The following is a 13,388-nucleotide window of genomic DNA, read 5'->3' as shown; positions in this document are numbered from 1 at the left end:
TCTTCAGTATCTCGTTATTTCAACCTGACTGCATCTTTGTGCTCTGGGCCTAGTTGTTCTGGCGTTTCGAATGTAAGCTTTGCAGCAGGGAAGTATCATATTGACAGACAGCCATGAAGGACATGGTCAACCTTTAAAGCAGGCCAATCTCTATGTTTTACTGGATGCAGCAGAAGTATTTCCTCTTTACCATCTCTTCAAGTGGGCCTGACTGATGTGCTGTTTTGTGCACGCTACGTGGGCTTTGTAAAGCATACCTCTGCCATTTGCATGGCCTCCTAGCGCTGTCAATATTTTCGTGTAATCGCTGAATGCTGCACTGTCCTGGGAACTCTAGGTGTGACTAAAGGATATATGTTGGGGCCCCGAAAGGGGGTCGGCAGTCTAGTGGCAATGGGCATCACTTTGCAGTTTGGGTTTGTGAGTTCAGGTACCGGTCTGGTGTCGGAAACCTGTAAGCGCCCTCCCAATCAACTGTCGGTCCTGGATTGTGAGGGTTTCCCCTTATACTGGTCTCAGAAGACACATTTCCATTTTACTTTTTCACTCTCGCATTGCCTATTTCTCTCTCTCTCATAGATACATTATAGACAAGAGAGACATTGTCAGCGAGAGGGCTTCACAGCACCTTCCCCCATTTCCCTAAGTGCATTGCAAGGGGCTCTGGGAGGCGTGCACATTTGTCTGAAACACAAAGATCCACTGGCAATAAAAAGCGTAGGTCCCTAGTTTGCATTTCTTAGAATTTGAGGTGACACTCAGAGTTGTCTCGGGCGTGACTGTACCTTTCATAGGAGATGTGCTAATCCCCAAACCCTCTTCCTTTGTCCCAGTAATCTGTCTTAGTGCCTCTAGCAAGTTGTTTTCTGAAACAAAGCTTACCTGAACATCCTGTAAAATTGGTAACTTTTCAGTAGCAGTACAGTGCAGTATATAGCATTCCTGTTGCGCACAGCATCTAGATCCAAAAATTGCTTACTCTACCCCAGAAATTAGAATTCACCCAGTCAAACAGAGGGATCTATAAAGATCATGGCAAGTAGTTAACATAAGCTACTTCCCCCAAGTTCTCTTGGTGCACTCTGCTGCCCTCTTTTAACAGAAGAATGCAACTGCAGGTCTTGCTTCTCAGATAGGTAACTACATATAGAAACCTTGGTGCACTCTTGCTAAATCTGCTGGAATGTGTCTTCTATTGTGCCCAAGGTGGTTGTGTATTTGGGGACTCAGGGAAGCAAGGGAGCAGTCTAATGCACTGCAGTGCTAAGAGAGGCATGCCTTTTTCAGAAAAAAGTTCAGGTTTTCTGCCAATCAGAAAAAAATAGCAATGCAATCAGGCCAAAGGCAGAACACACATGCCAGTGAGTCTCTGTGGCGCAATTGGTTAGCGCGTTCGGCTGTTAACCGAAAAGACGCTGCTGTTTTTGGCACAGAGACACAGAGTGTTCCACTCAGTAAACCTGAGTCATTTCTCCCGTGTTCTCTGGGTTCAGCCTACTGTCCCCTTTTAACACAAGTGCGCAACTGTGGCTTTCTCCTCATAGCAAGTTATGCCTATACAGAGGACATTTGGTGCACTGTTGATGGGCTCTGTCCTCTACTAAATCCCCTGTGTTTGTGGATTAGGGGAGGTAGGGAAGTGCTTGATACCCTGATTTGCTGTGGGAAAAAGAGCTATTTTAGAAATATTTTCAGGTTGCCTGGGAAGCATAAGCAAACAGCACACCAATCAGGCCCCTGTGTAAGAACTGTATGAGTCTCTGTGGCGCAATCGGTTAGCGCGTTCGGCTGTTAACCAAAAGGTTGGTGGTTCAAGCCCACCCAGGGACGGTGCATTTTGGCTCAAAAATTCAGCGTGACCAACTATGGACTTCTGTTTACCTCTCGCAGGTCTCGTCTGCTGACGTCCAAAAAATCCAATAAACTGCAAGCAATTCTTCTCGCTTGCTTTAGTTTTTCAAAACTTGCCATTCAATTCATAAACATCAAGACTTCATGGGAAGGGTTTGGCTGCAGCGTGTACTGATGCACAGAAGGAAGCTATCCTAGCCAGTCTACTTAAAGAAGCAATGAGGCTCTGCAGGTCCATGTACGTCTCCTACCTTTATTCTGTCATCAGACACACCAGGTGCACTGCCACAAGGACCTCGTGGCACAATGGTAGCGCGTCTGACTCCAGATCAGAAGGTTTCGTGTTCAAATCACGTCGGGGTCATATTTGCTTTTCCCACTCTGAAATATAAAATTGCTCTTCAGTATCTCGTTATTTCAACCTGACTGCATCTTTGTGATCTGGGCCTAGTTGTTCTGGCGTTTCGAATGTAAGCTTTGCAGCAGGGAAGTATCATATTGACAGACACCCATGAAGGACATGGTCAACCTTTAAAGCAGGCCAATCTCTATGTTTTACTGGATGCAGCAGAAGTATTTCCTCTTTACCATCTCTTCAAGTGGGCCTGACTGATGTGCTGTTTTGTGCACGCTACGTGGGCTTTGTAAAGCATACCTCTGCCATTTGCATGGCCTCCTAGCGCTGTCAATATTTTCGTGTAATCGCTGAATGCTGCACTGTCCTGGGAACTCTAGGTGTGACTAAAGGATATATGCTGGGGCCCCGAAAGGGGGTCGGCAGTCTAGTGGCAATGCCCATCACTTTGTAGTTTGGGTTTGTGAGTTCAGGTACCGGTCTGGTGTCAGAAAACTGTAAGCGCCCTCCCAATCAACTGTCGGTCCTGGATTGTGAGAATTTCCCCTTATACTGGTCTCAGTAGACACATTTCCATTTTACTTTTTCACTCTCGCATTGCCTATTTCTCTCTCTCTCATAGATACATTATAGACAAGAGAGACATTGTCAGCGAGAGGGTTGCACAGCACCTTCCCCCATTTCCCTAAGTGCATTGCATGGGGCTCTGGGAGGCGTGCACATTTGTCTGAAAAAACAAAGATCCACTGGCAATAAAAGGCGTAGGACCCCAGTTCGCATTTCTTAGAATTTGAGGAGGCACTCAGAGTTGTCTCGGGCGTGACTGTACCTTTCATAGGAGATGTGCTAATCCCCAAACCCTCTTCCTTTGTCCCAGTAATCTGTCCTAGGGCCTCTAGCAAGTTGTTTTCTGAAACAAAGCTTACCTGAACATCCTGTAAAATTGGTAACTTTTCAGTAGCAGTACAGTGCAGTATATAGCATTCCTGTTGCGCACAGCATCTAGATCCAAAAATTGCTTACTCTACCCCAGAAATTAGAATTCACCCAGTCAAACAGAGGGATCTATAAAGATCATGGCAAGTAGTTAACATAAGCTACTTCCCCCAAGTTCTCTTGGTGCACTCTGCTGCCCTCTTTTAACAGAAGAATGCAACTGCAGGTCTTGCTTCTCAGCAAGGTACCTACATATAGAAACCTTGGTGCACTCTTGCTAAATCTGCTGGAATGTGTCTTCTATTGTGCCCAAGGTGGTTGTGTATTTGGGGACTCAGGGAAGCAAGGGAGCAGTCTAATGCACTGCAGTGCTAAGAGAGGCATGCCTTTTTCAGAAAAAAGTTCAGGTTTTCTGCCAATCAGAAAAAAATAGCAATGCAATCAGGCCAAAGGCAGAACACACATGCCAGTGAGTCTCTGTGGCACAATTGGTTAGCGCGTTCGGCTGTTAACCGAAAAGACGCTGCTGTTTTTGGCACAAAGACGCAGAGTGTTCCACTCAGTAAACCTGAGTCATTTCTCCCGTGTTCTCTGGGTTCAGCCTACTGTCCCCTTTTAACACAAGTGCGCAACTGTGGCTTTCTCCTCATAGCAAGTTATGCCTACACAGAGGACATTTGGTGCACTGTTGATGGGCTCTGTCCTCTACTAAATCCCCTGTGTTTGTGGATTAGGGGAGGTAGGGAAGTGCTTGATACCCTGATTTGCTGTGGGAAAAAGAGCTATTTTAGAAATATTTTCAGGTTGCCTGGGAAGCATAAGCAAACAGCACACCAATCAGGCCCCAGTGTAAGCACTGCATGAGTCTCTGTGGCGCAATCGGTTAGCGCGTTCGGCTGTTAACCGAAAGGATGGTGGTTCAAGCCCACCCAGGGACGATGCATTTTGGCTCAAAAATTCAGCGTGACCAACTATGAACTTCTGTTTACCTCTCGCAGGTCTCGTCTGCTGACGTCCAAAAAATCCAATAAACTGCAAGCAATTCTTCTCGCTTGCTTTAGTTTTAAAAAACTTGCCATTCAATTCATAAACATCAAGACTTCATGGGAAGGGTTTGGCTGCAGCGTGTACTGATGCACAGAAGGAAGCTATCCTAGCCAGTCTACCTAAAGAAGCAATGAGGCTCTGCAGGTGCATGTACGTCTCCTACCTTTATTCTGTCATCAGACACACCAGGTGGATTGCCACAAGGACCTCGTGGCGCAATGGTAGCGCTCTGACTCCAGATCAGAAGGTTGTGTGTTCAAATCACGTCGGGGTCATACTTCCTTTTCCCACTCTGAAATACAAAATTGCTCTTCAGTATCTCGTTATTTCAACCTGACTGCATCTTTGTGCTCTGGGCCTAGTTGTTCTGGCGTTTCGAATGTAAGCTTTGCAGCAGGGAAGTATCATATTGACAGACACCCATGAAGGACATGGTTAACCTTTAAAGCAGGCCAATCTCTATGTTTTACTGGATGCAGCAGAAGTATTTCCTCTTTACCATCTCTTCAAGTGGGCCTGACTGATGTGCTGTTTTGTGCACGCTACGTGGGCTTTGTAAAGCATACCTCTGCCATTTGCATGGCCTCCTAGCGCTGTCAAAATGTTCGTGTAATCGCTGAATGCTGCACTGTCCTGGGAACTCTAGGTGTGACTAAAGGATATATGTTGGGGCCCCGAAAGGGGGTCGGCAGTCTAGTGGCAATGCCCATCACTTTGCAGTTTGGGTTTGTGAGTTCAGGTACCGGTCTGGTGTCGGAAACCTGTAAGCGCCCTCCCAATCAACTGTCGGTCCTGGATTGTGAGGATTTCCCCTTATACTGGTCTCAGTAGACACATTTCCATTTTACTTTTTCACTTTCGCATTGCCTATTTCTCTCTCTCTCATAGTTACATTATAGACAAGAGAGACATTGTCAGCGAGAGGGCTTCACAGCACCTTCCCCCCTTTCCCTAAGTGCATTGCAAGGGGCTCTGGGAGGCGTGCACATTTGTCTGAAACACAAAGATCCACTGGCAATAAAAAGCGTAGGTCCCTAGTTTGCATTTCTTAGAATTTGAGGTGACACTCAGAGTTGTCTCGGGCGTGACTGTACCTTTCATAGGAGATGTGCTAATCCCCAAACCCTCTTCCTTTGTCCCAGTAATCTGTCCTAGCGCCTCTAGCAAGTTGTTTTCTGAAACAAAGCTTACCTGAACATCCTGTAAAATTGGTAACTTTTCAGTAGCAGTAGAGTGCAGTATATAGCATTCCTGTTGCGCACAGCGTCTAGATCCAAAAATTGCTTACTCTACCCCAGAAATTAGAATTCACCAAGTCAAACAGAGGGATCTATAAAGAGCATGGCAAGTAGTTAACATAAGCTACTTCCCCCAAGTTCTCTTGGTGCACTCTGCTGTCCTCTTTTTACAGAAGAATGCAACTGCAGGTCTTGCTTCTCAGCAAGGTACCTACATATAGAAACCTTGGTGCACTCTTGCTAAATCTGCTGGAATGTGTCTTCTATTGTGCCCAAGGTGGTTGTGTATTTGGGGACTCAGGGAAGCAAGGGAGCAGTCTAATGCACTGCAGTGCTAAGAGAGGCATGCCTTTTTCAGAAAAAAGTTCAGGTTTTCTGCCAATCAGAAAAAAATAGCAATGCAATCAGGCCAAAGGCAGAACACACATGCCAGTGAGTCTCTGTGGCGCAATTGGTTAGCGCGTTCGGCTGTTAACCGAAAAGACGCTGCTGTTTTTGGCACAAAGACACAGAGTGTTCCACTCAGTAAACCTGAGTCATTTCTCCCGTGTTCTCTGGGTTCAGCCTACTGTCCCCTTTTAACACAAGTGCGCAACTGTGGCTTTCTCCTCATAGCAAGTTATGCCTACACAGAGGACCTTTGGTGCACTGTTGATGGGCTCTGTCCTCTACTAAATCCCCTGTGTTTGTGGATTAGGGGAGGTAGGGAAGTGCTTGATACCCTGATTTGCTGTGGGAAATAGAGCTATTTTAGAAATATTTTCAGGTTGCCTGGGAAGCATAAGCAAACAGCACACCAATCAGGCCCCAGTGTAAGCACTGCATGAGTCTCTGTGGCGCAATCGGTTAGCGCGTTCGGCTGTTAACCGAAAGGATGGTGGTTCAAGCCCACCCAGGGACGATGCATTTTGGCTCAAAAATTCAGCATGACCAACTATGAACTTCTGTTTACCTCTCGCAGGTCTCGTCTGCTGACGTCCAAAAAATCCAATAAACTGCAAGCAATTCTTCTCGCTTGCTTTAGTTTTTCAAAACTTGCCATTCAATTCATAAACATCAAGACTTCATGGGAAGGGTTTGGCTGCAGCGTGTACTGATGCACAGAAGGAAGCTATCCTAGCCAGTCTACTTAAAGAAGCAATGAGGCTCTGCAGGTGCATGTAGGTCTCCTACCTTTATTCTGTCATCAGACACACCAGGTGGACTGCCACAAGGACCTTGTGGCGCAATGGTAGCGCGTCTGACTCCAGATCAGAAGGTTGTGTGTTCAAATCACGTCGGGGTCATATTTGCTTTTCCCACTCTGAAATACAAAACTGCTCTTCAGTATCTCGTTATTTCAACCTGACTGCATCTTTGTGCTCTGGGCCTAGTTGTTCTGGCGTTTCGAATGTAAGCTTTGCAGCAGGGAAGTATCATATTGACAGACACCCATGAAGGACATGGTCAACCTTTAAAGCAGGCCAATCTCTATGTTTTACTGGATGCAGCAGAAGTATTTCCTCTTTACCATCTCTTCAAGTGGGCCTGACTGATGTGCTGTTTTGTGCACGCTACGTGGGCTTTGTAAAGCATACCTCTGCCATTTGCATGGCCTCCTAGCGCTGTCAATATTTTCGTGTAATCGCTGAATGCTGCACTGTCCTGGGAACTCTAGGTGTGACTAAAGGATATATGCTGGGGCCCCGAAAGGGGGTCGGCAGTCTAGTGGCAATGCCCATCACTTTGCAGTTTGGGTTTGTAAGTTCAGGTACCGGTCTGGTGTTGGAAACCTGTAAGCGCCCTCCCAATCAACTGTCGGTCCTGGATTGTGAGGATTTCCCCTTATACTGGTCTCAGTAGACACATTTCCATTTTACTTTTTCACTCTCGCATTGCCTATTTCTCTCTCTCTCATAGATACATTATAGACAAGAGAGACATTGTCAGCGAGAGGGCTTCACAGCACCTTCCCCCATTTCCCTAAGTGCATTGCAAGGGGCTCTGGGAGGCGTGCACATTTGTCTGAAACACAAAGATCCACTGGCAATAAAAAGCGTAGGTCCCTAGTTTGCATTTCTTAGAATTTGAGGTGACACTCAGAGTTGTCTCGGGCGTGACTGTACCTTTCATAGGAGATGTTCTAATCCCCAAACCCTCTTCCTTTGTCCCAGTAATCTGTCTTAGTGCCTCTAGCAAGTTGTTTTCTGAAACAAAGCTTACCTGAACATCCTGTAAAATTGGTAACTTTTCAGTAGCAGTAAAGTGCAGTATATAGCATTCCTGTTGCGCACAGCATCTAGATCCAAAAATTGCTTACTCTACCCCAGAAATTAGAATTCACCCAGTCAAACAGAGGGATCTATAAAGAGCATGGCAAGTAGTTAACATAAGCTACTTCCCCCAAGTTCTCTTGGTGCACTCTGCTGCCCTCTTTTAACAGAAGAATGCAACTGCAGGTCTTGCTTCTCAGCAAGGTACCTACATATAGAATCCTTGGTGCACTCTTGCTAAATCTGCTGGAATGTGTCTTCTATTGTGACCAAGGTGGTTGTGTATTTGGGGACTCAGGGAAGCAAGGGGGCAGTCTAATGCACTGCAGTGCTAAGAGAGGCATGCCTTTTTCAGAAAAAAGTTCAGGTTTTCTGCCAATCAGAAAAAAATAGCAATGCAATCAGGCCAAAGGCAGAACACACATGCCAGTGAGTCTCTGTGGCGCAATTGGTTAGCGCGTTCGGCTGTTAACCGAAAAGACGCTGCTGTTTTGGGCACAAAGACACAGAGTGTTCCACTCAGTAAACCTGAGTCATTTCTCCCGTGTTCTCTGGGTTCAGTCTACTGTCCCCTTTTAACACAAGTGCGCAACTGTGGCTTTCTCCTCATAGCAAGTTATGCCTACACAGAGGGCATTTGGTGCACTGTTGATGGGCTCTGTCCTCTACTAAATCCCCTATGTTTGTGGATTACGGGAGGTAGGGAAGTGCTTGATACCCTTATTTGCTGTGGGAAATAGAGCTATTTTAGAAATATTTTCAGGTTGCCTGGGGAGCATAAGCAAACAGCACACCAATCAGGCCCCAGTGTAAGCACTGTATGAGTCTCTGTGGCGCAATCGGTTAGCGAGTTCGGCTGTTAACTGAAAGGTTGGTGGTTCAAGCCCACCCAGGGACGATGCATTTTGGCTCAAAAATTCAGCATGACCAACTATGAACTTCTGTTTACCTCTCGCAGGTCTCGTCTGCTGACGTCCAAAAAATCCAATAAACTGCAAGCAATTCTTCTCGCTTGCTTTAGTTTTTCAAAACTTGCCATTCAATTCATAAACATCAAGACTTCATGGGAAGGGTTTGGCTGCAGCGTGTACTGATGCACAGAAGGAAGCTATCCTAGCCAGTCTAGTTAAAGAAGCAATGAGGCTCTGCAGGACCATGTACGTCTCCTACCTTTATTCTGTCATCAGACACACCAGGTGGATTGCCACAAGGACCTCGTGGCGCAATGGTAGCGTGTCTGACTCCAGATCAGAAAGTTGTGTGTTCAAATCACGTCGGGGTCATATTTGCTTTTCCCACTCTGAAATACAAAATTGCTCTTCAGTATCTCGTTATTTCAACCTGACTGCATCTTTGTGCTCTGGGCCTAGTTGTTCTGGCGTTTCGAATGTAAGCTTTGCAGCAGGGAAGTATCATATTGACAGACACCCATGAAGGACATAGTCAACCTTTAAAGCAGGCCAATCTCTATGTTTTACTGGATGCAGCAGAAGTATTTCCTCTTTACCATCTCTTCAAGTGGGCCTGACTGATGTGCTGTTTTGTGCACGCTACGTGGGCTTTGTAAAGCATACCTCTGCCATTTGCATGGCCTCCTAGCGCTGTCAATATTTTCGTGTAATCGCTGAATGCTGCAGTGTCCTGGGAACTCTAGGTGTGACTAAAGGATATATGCTGGGGCCCCGAAAGGGGGTCGGCAGTCTAGTGGCAATGCCCATCACTTTGCAGTTTGGGTTTGTGAGTTCAGGTACCGGTCTGGTGTCGGAAACCTGTAAGCGCCCCCCCAATCAACTGTCGGTCCTGGATTGTGAGGATTTCCCCTTATACTGGTCTCAGTAGACACATTTCCATTTTACTTTTTCACTCTCGCATTGCCTATTTCTCTCTCTCTCATAGATACATTATAGACAAGAGAGACATTGTCAGCGAGAGGCCTTCACAGCACCTTCCCCCATTTCCCTAAGTGCATTGCAAGGGGCTCTGGGAGGCGTGCACATTTGTCTGAAACACAAAGATCCCCTAGCAATAAAAAGCGTAGGTCCCTAGTTTGCATTTCTTAGAATTTGAGGTGACACTCAAGAGTTGTCTCGGGCGTGACTGTACCTTTCATAGGAGATGTGCTAATCCCCAAACCCTCTTCCTTTGTCCCAGTAATCTGTCTTAGTGCCTCTAGCAAGTTGTTTTCTGAAACAAAGCTTACCTGAACATCCTGTAAAATTGGTAACTTTTCAGTAGCAGTACAGTGCAGTATATAGCATTCCTGTTGCGCACAGCATCTAGATCCAAAAATTGCTTACTCTACCCCAGAAATTAGAATTCACCCAGTCAAACAGAGGGATCTTTAAAGAGCATGGCAAGTAGTTAACATAAGCTACTTCCCCCAAGTTCTCTTGGTGCACTCTGCTGCCCTCTTTTAACAGAAGAATGCAACTGCAGGTCTTGCTTCTCAGCAAGGTACCTACATATAGAATCCTTGGTGCACTCTTGCTAAATCTGCTGGAATGTGTCTTCTATTGTGCCCAAGGTGGTTGTGTATTTGGGGACTCAGGGAAGCAAGGGGGCAGTCGAATGCACTGCAGTGCTAAGAGAGGCATGCCTTTTTCAGAAAAAAGTTCAGGTTTTCTGCCAATCAGAAAAAAATAGCAATGCAATCAGGCCAAAGGCAGAACACACATGCCAGTGAGTCTCTGTGGCGCAATTGGTTAGCGCGTTCGGCTGTTAACCGAAAAGACGCTGCTGTTTTGGGCACAAAGACACAGAGTGTTCCACTCAGTAAACCTGAGTCATTTCTCCCGTGTTCTCTGGGTTCAGTCTACTGTCCCCTTTTAACACAAGTGCGCAACTGTGGCTTTCTCCTCATAGCAAGTTATGCCTACACAGAGGGCATTTGGTGCACTGTTGATGGGCTCTGTCCTCTACTAAATCCCCTATGTTTGTGGATTACGGGAGGTAGGGAAGTGCTTGATACCCTGATTTGCTGTGGGAAATAGAGCTATTTTAGAAATATTTTCAGGTTGCCTGGGGAGCATAAGCAAACAGCACACCAATCAGGCCCTAGTGTAAGCACTGTATGAGTCTCTGTGGCGCAATCGGTTAGCGCGTTCGGCTGTTAACCGAAAGGTTGGTGGTTCAAGCCCACCCAGGGACGATGCATTTTGGCTCAAAAATTCAGCATGACCAACTATGAACTTCTGTTTACCTCTCGCAGGTCTCGTCTGCTGACGTCCAAAAAATCCAATAAACTGCAAGCAATTCTTCTCGCTTGCTTTAGTTTTTCAAAACTTGCCATTCAATTCATAAACATCAAGACTTCATGGGAAGGGTTTGGCTGCAGCGTGTACTGATGCACAGAAGGAAGCTATCCTAGCCAGTCTAGTTAAAGAAGCAATGAGGCTCTGCAGGACCATGTACGTCTCCTACCTTTATTCTGTCATCAGACACACTAGGTGGACTGCCACAAGGACCTCGTGGCGCAATGGTAGCGTGTCTGACTCCAGATCAGAAAGTTGTGTGTTCAAATCACGTCGGGGTCATATTTGCTTTTCCCACTCTGAAATACAAAATTGCTCTTCAGTATCTCGTTATTTCAACCTGACTGCATCTTTGTGCTCTGGGCCTAGTTGTTCTGGCGTTTCGAATGTAAGCTTTGCAGCAGGGAAGTATCATATTGACAGACACCCATGAAGGACATAGTCAACCTTTAAAGCAGGCCAATCTCTATGTTTTACTGGATGCAGCAGAAGTATTTCCTCTTTACCATCTCTTCAAGTGGGCCTGACTGATGTGCTGTTTTGTGCACGCTACGTGGGCTTTGTAAAGCATACCTCTGCCATTTGCATGGCCTCCTAGCGCTGTCAATATTTTCGTGTAATCGCTGAATGCTGCACTGTCCTGGGAACTCTAGGTGTGACTAAAGGATATATGCTGGGGCCCCGAAAGGGGGTCGGCAGTCTAGTGGCAATGCCCATCACTTTGCAGTTTGGGTTTGTGAGTTCAGGTACCGGTCTGGTGTCGGAAACCTGTAAGCGCCCTCCCAATCATCTGTCGGTCCTGGATTGTGAGGATTTCCCCTTATACTGGTCTCAGTAGACACATTTCCATTTTACTTTTTCACTCTCGCATTGCCTATTTCTCTCTCTCTCATAGATACATTATAGACAAGAGAGACATTGTCAGCGAGAGGGCTTCACAGCACCTTCCCCCATTTACCTAAGTGCATTGCAAGGGGCTCTGGGAGGCGTGCACATTTGTCTGAAACACAAAGATCCACTGGCAATAAAAAGCGTAGGACCCCAGTTCGCATTTCTTAGAATTTGAGGTGACACTATGAGTTGTCTCGGGCGTGACTGTACCTTTCATAGGAGATGTGCTAATCCCCAAACCCTCTTCCTTTGTCCCAGTAATCTGTCTTAGTTCCTCTAGCAAGTTGTTTTCTGAAACAAAGCTTACCTGAACATCGTGTAAAATTGGTAACTTTTCAGTAGCAGTACAGTGCAGTATATAGCATTCCTGTTGCGCACAGCATCTAGATCCAAAAATTGCTTACTCTACCCCAGAAATTAGAATTCACCCAGTCAAACCGAGGGCTCTATAAAGAGCATGGCAAGTAGTTAACATAAGCTACTTCCCCCAAGTTCTCTTGGTGCACTCTGCTGCCCTCTTTTAACAGAAGAATGCAACTGCAGGTCTTGCTTCTCAGCAAGGTACCTACATATAGAAACCTTGGTGCACTCTTGCTCAATCTGCTGGAATGTGTCTTCTATTGTGCCCAAGGTGGTTGTGTATTTGGGGACTCAGGGAAGCAAGGGAGCAGTCTAATGCACTGCAGTGCTAAGAGAGGCATGCCTTTTTCAGAAAAAAGTTCAGGGTTTCTGCCAATCAGAAAAAAATAGCAATGCAATCAGGCCAAAGGCAGAACACACATGCCAGTGAGTCTCTGTGGCGCAATTGGTTAGCGCGTTCGGCTGTTAACCGAAAAGACGCTGCTGTTTTTGGCCCAAAGACACAGAGTGTTCCACTCAGTAAACCTGAGTCATTTCTCCCCTGTTCTCTGGGTTCAGCCTACTGTCCCCTTTTAACACAAGTGCGCAACTGTGGCTTTCTCCTCATAGCAAGTTATGCCTACACAGAGGGCATTTGGTGCACTGTTGATGGGCTCTGTCCTCTACTAAATCCCCTGTGTTTGTGGATTACGGGAGGTAGGGAAGTGCTTGATACCCTGATTTGCTGTGGGAAATAGAGCTATTTTAGAAATATTTTCAGGTTGCCTGGGGAGCATAAGCAAACAGCACACCAATCAGGCCCCAGTGTAAGCACTGCATGAGCCTCTGTGGCGCAATCGGTTAGCGCGATCGGCTGTTAACCGAAAGGTTGGTGGTTCAAGCCCACCCAGGGACGATGCATTTTGGCTCAAAAATTCAGCATGACCAACTATGAACTTCTGTTTACCTCTCGCAGGTCTCGTCTGCTGAGGTCCAAAAAATCCAATAAACTGCAAGCAATTCTTCTCGCTTGCTTTAGTTTTTCAAAACTTGCCATTCAATTCATAAACATCAAGACTTCATGGGAAGGGTTTGGCTGCAGCGTGTACTGATGCACAGAAGGAAGCTATCCTAGCCAGTCTACTTAAAGAAGCAATGAGGCTCTGCAGGTGCATGTAGGTCTCCTACCTTTATTCTGTCATCAGACACACCAGGTGGACTGCCACAA

General features: G+C 46.2%; 8 non-coding genes across 8 annotated transcripts; all 8 read left to right on the top strand.

The window, feature by feature from the left end:
* Window positions 1-1,756: 1,756 nt before the first annotated feature.
* On the top strand, window positions 1,757-1,830 carry TRNAN-GUU (transfer RNA asparagine (anticodon GUU)). The gene has a single exon. It is a non-coding gene; the product is annotated as a tRNA-Asn (tRNA).
* A 313-nt stretch (window positions 1,831-2,143) lies between these two features.
* TRNAW-CCA (transfer RNA tryptophan (anticodon CCA)) lies at window positions 2,144-2,215 on the top strand. Its single transcript has one exon. It is a non-coding gene; the product is annotated as a tRNA-Trp (tRNA).
* Window positions 2,216-4,006: 1,791 nt separating this feature from the next.
* Window positions 4,007-4,080, top strand: TRNAN-GUU (transfer RNA asparagine (anticodon GUU)). The gene has a single exon. It is a non-coding gene; the product is annotated as a tRNA-Asn (tRNA).
* Window positions 4,081-6,254: 2,174 nt separating this feature from the next.
* TRNAN-GUU (transfer RNA asparagine (anticodon GUU)) lies at window positions 6,255-6,328 on the top strand. Its single transcript has one exon. It is a non-coding gene; the product is annotated as a tRNA-Asn (tRNA).
* A 313-nt stretch (window positions 6,329-6,641) lies between these two features.
* TRNAW-CCA (transfer RNA tryptophan (anticodon CCA)) lies at window positions 6,642-6,713 on the top strand. The gene has a single exon. It is a non-coding gene; the product is annotated as a tRNA-Trp (tRNA).
* A 2,177-nt stretch (window positions 6,714-8,890) lies between these two features.
* On the top strand, window positions 8,891-8,962 carry TRNAW-CCA (transfer RNA tryptophan (anticodon CCA)). The gene has a single exon. It is a non-coding gene; the product is annotated as a tRNA-Trp (tRNA).
* A 1,791-nt stretch (window positions 8,963-10,753) lies between these two features.
* TRNAN-GUU (transfer RNA asparagine (anticodon GUU)) lies at window positions 10,754-10,827 on the top strand. Its single transcript has one exon. It is a non-coding gene; the product is annotated as a tRNA-Asn (tRNA).
* A 313-nt stretch (window positions 10,828-11,140) lies between these two features.
* Window positions 11,141-11,212, top strand: TRNAW-CCA (transfer RNA tryptophan (anticodon CCA)). The gene has a single exon. It is a non-coding gene; the product is annotated as a tRNA-Trp (tRNA).
* Window positions 11,213-13,388: the final 2,176 nt, after the last annotated feature.

This window comes from Ambystoma mexicanum, chromosome 11 (genome assembly GCF_040938575.1).
Source record: "Ambystoma mexicanum isolate Mex_15411 chromosome 11, UKY_AmexF1_1, whole genome shotgun sequence".
In the NCBI taxonomy this organism is placed as follows: domain Eukaryota; kingdom Metazoa; phylum Chordata; class Amphibia; order Caudata; family Ambystomatidae; genus Ambystoma; species Ambystoma mexicanum.
This window is presented reverse-complemented; position numbering and strand designations above follow the sequence as displayed.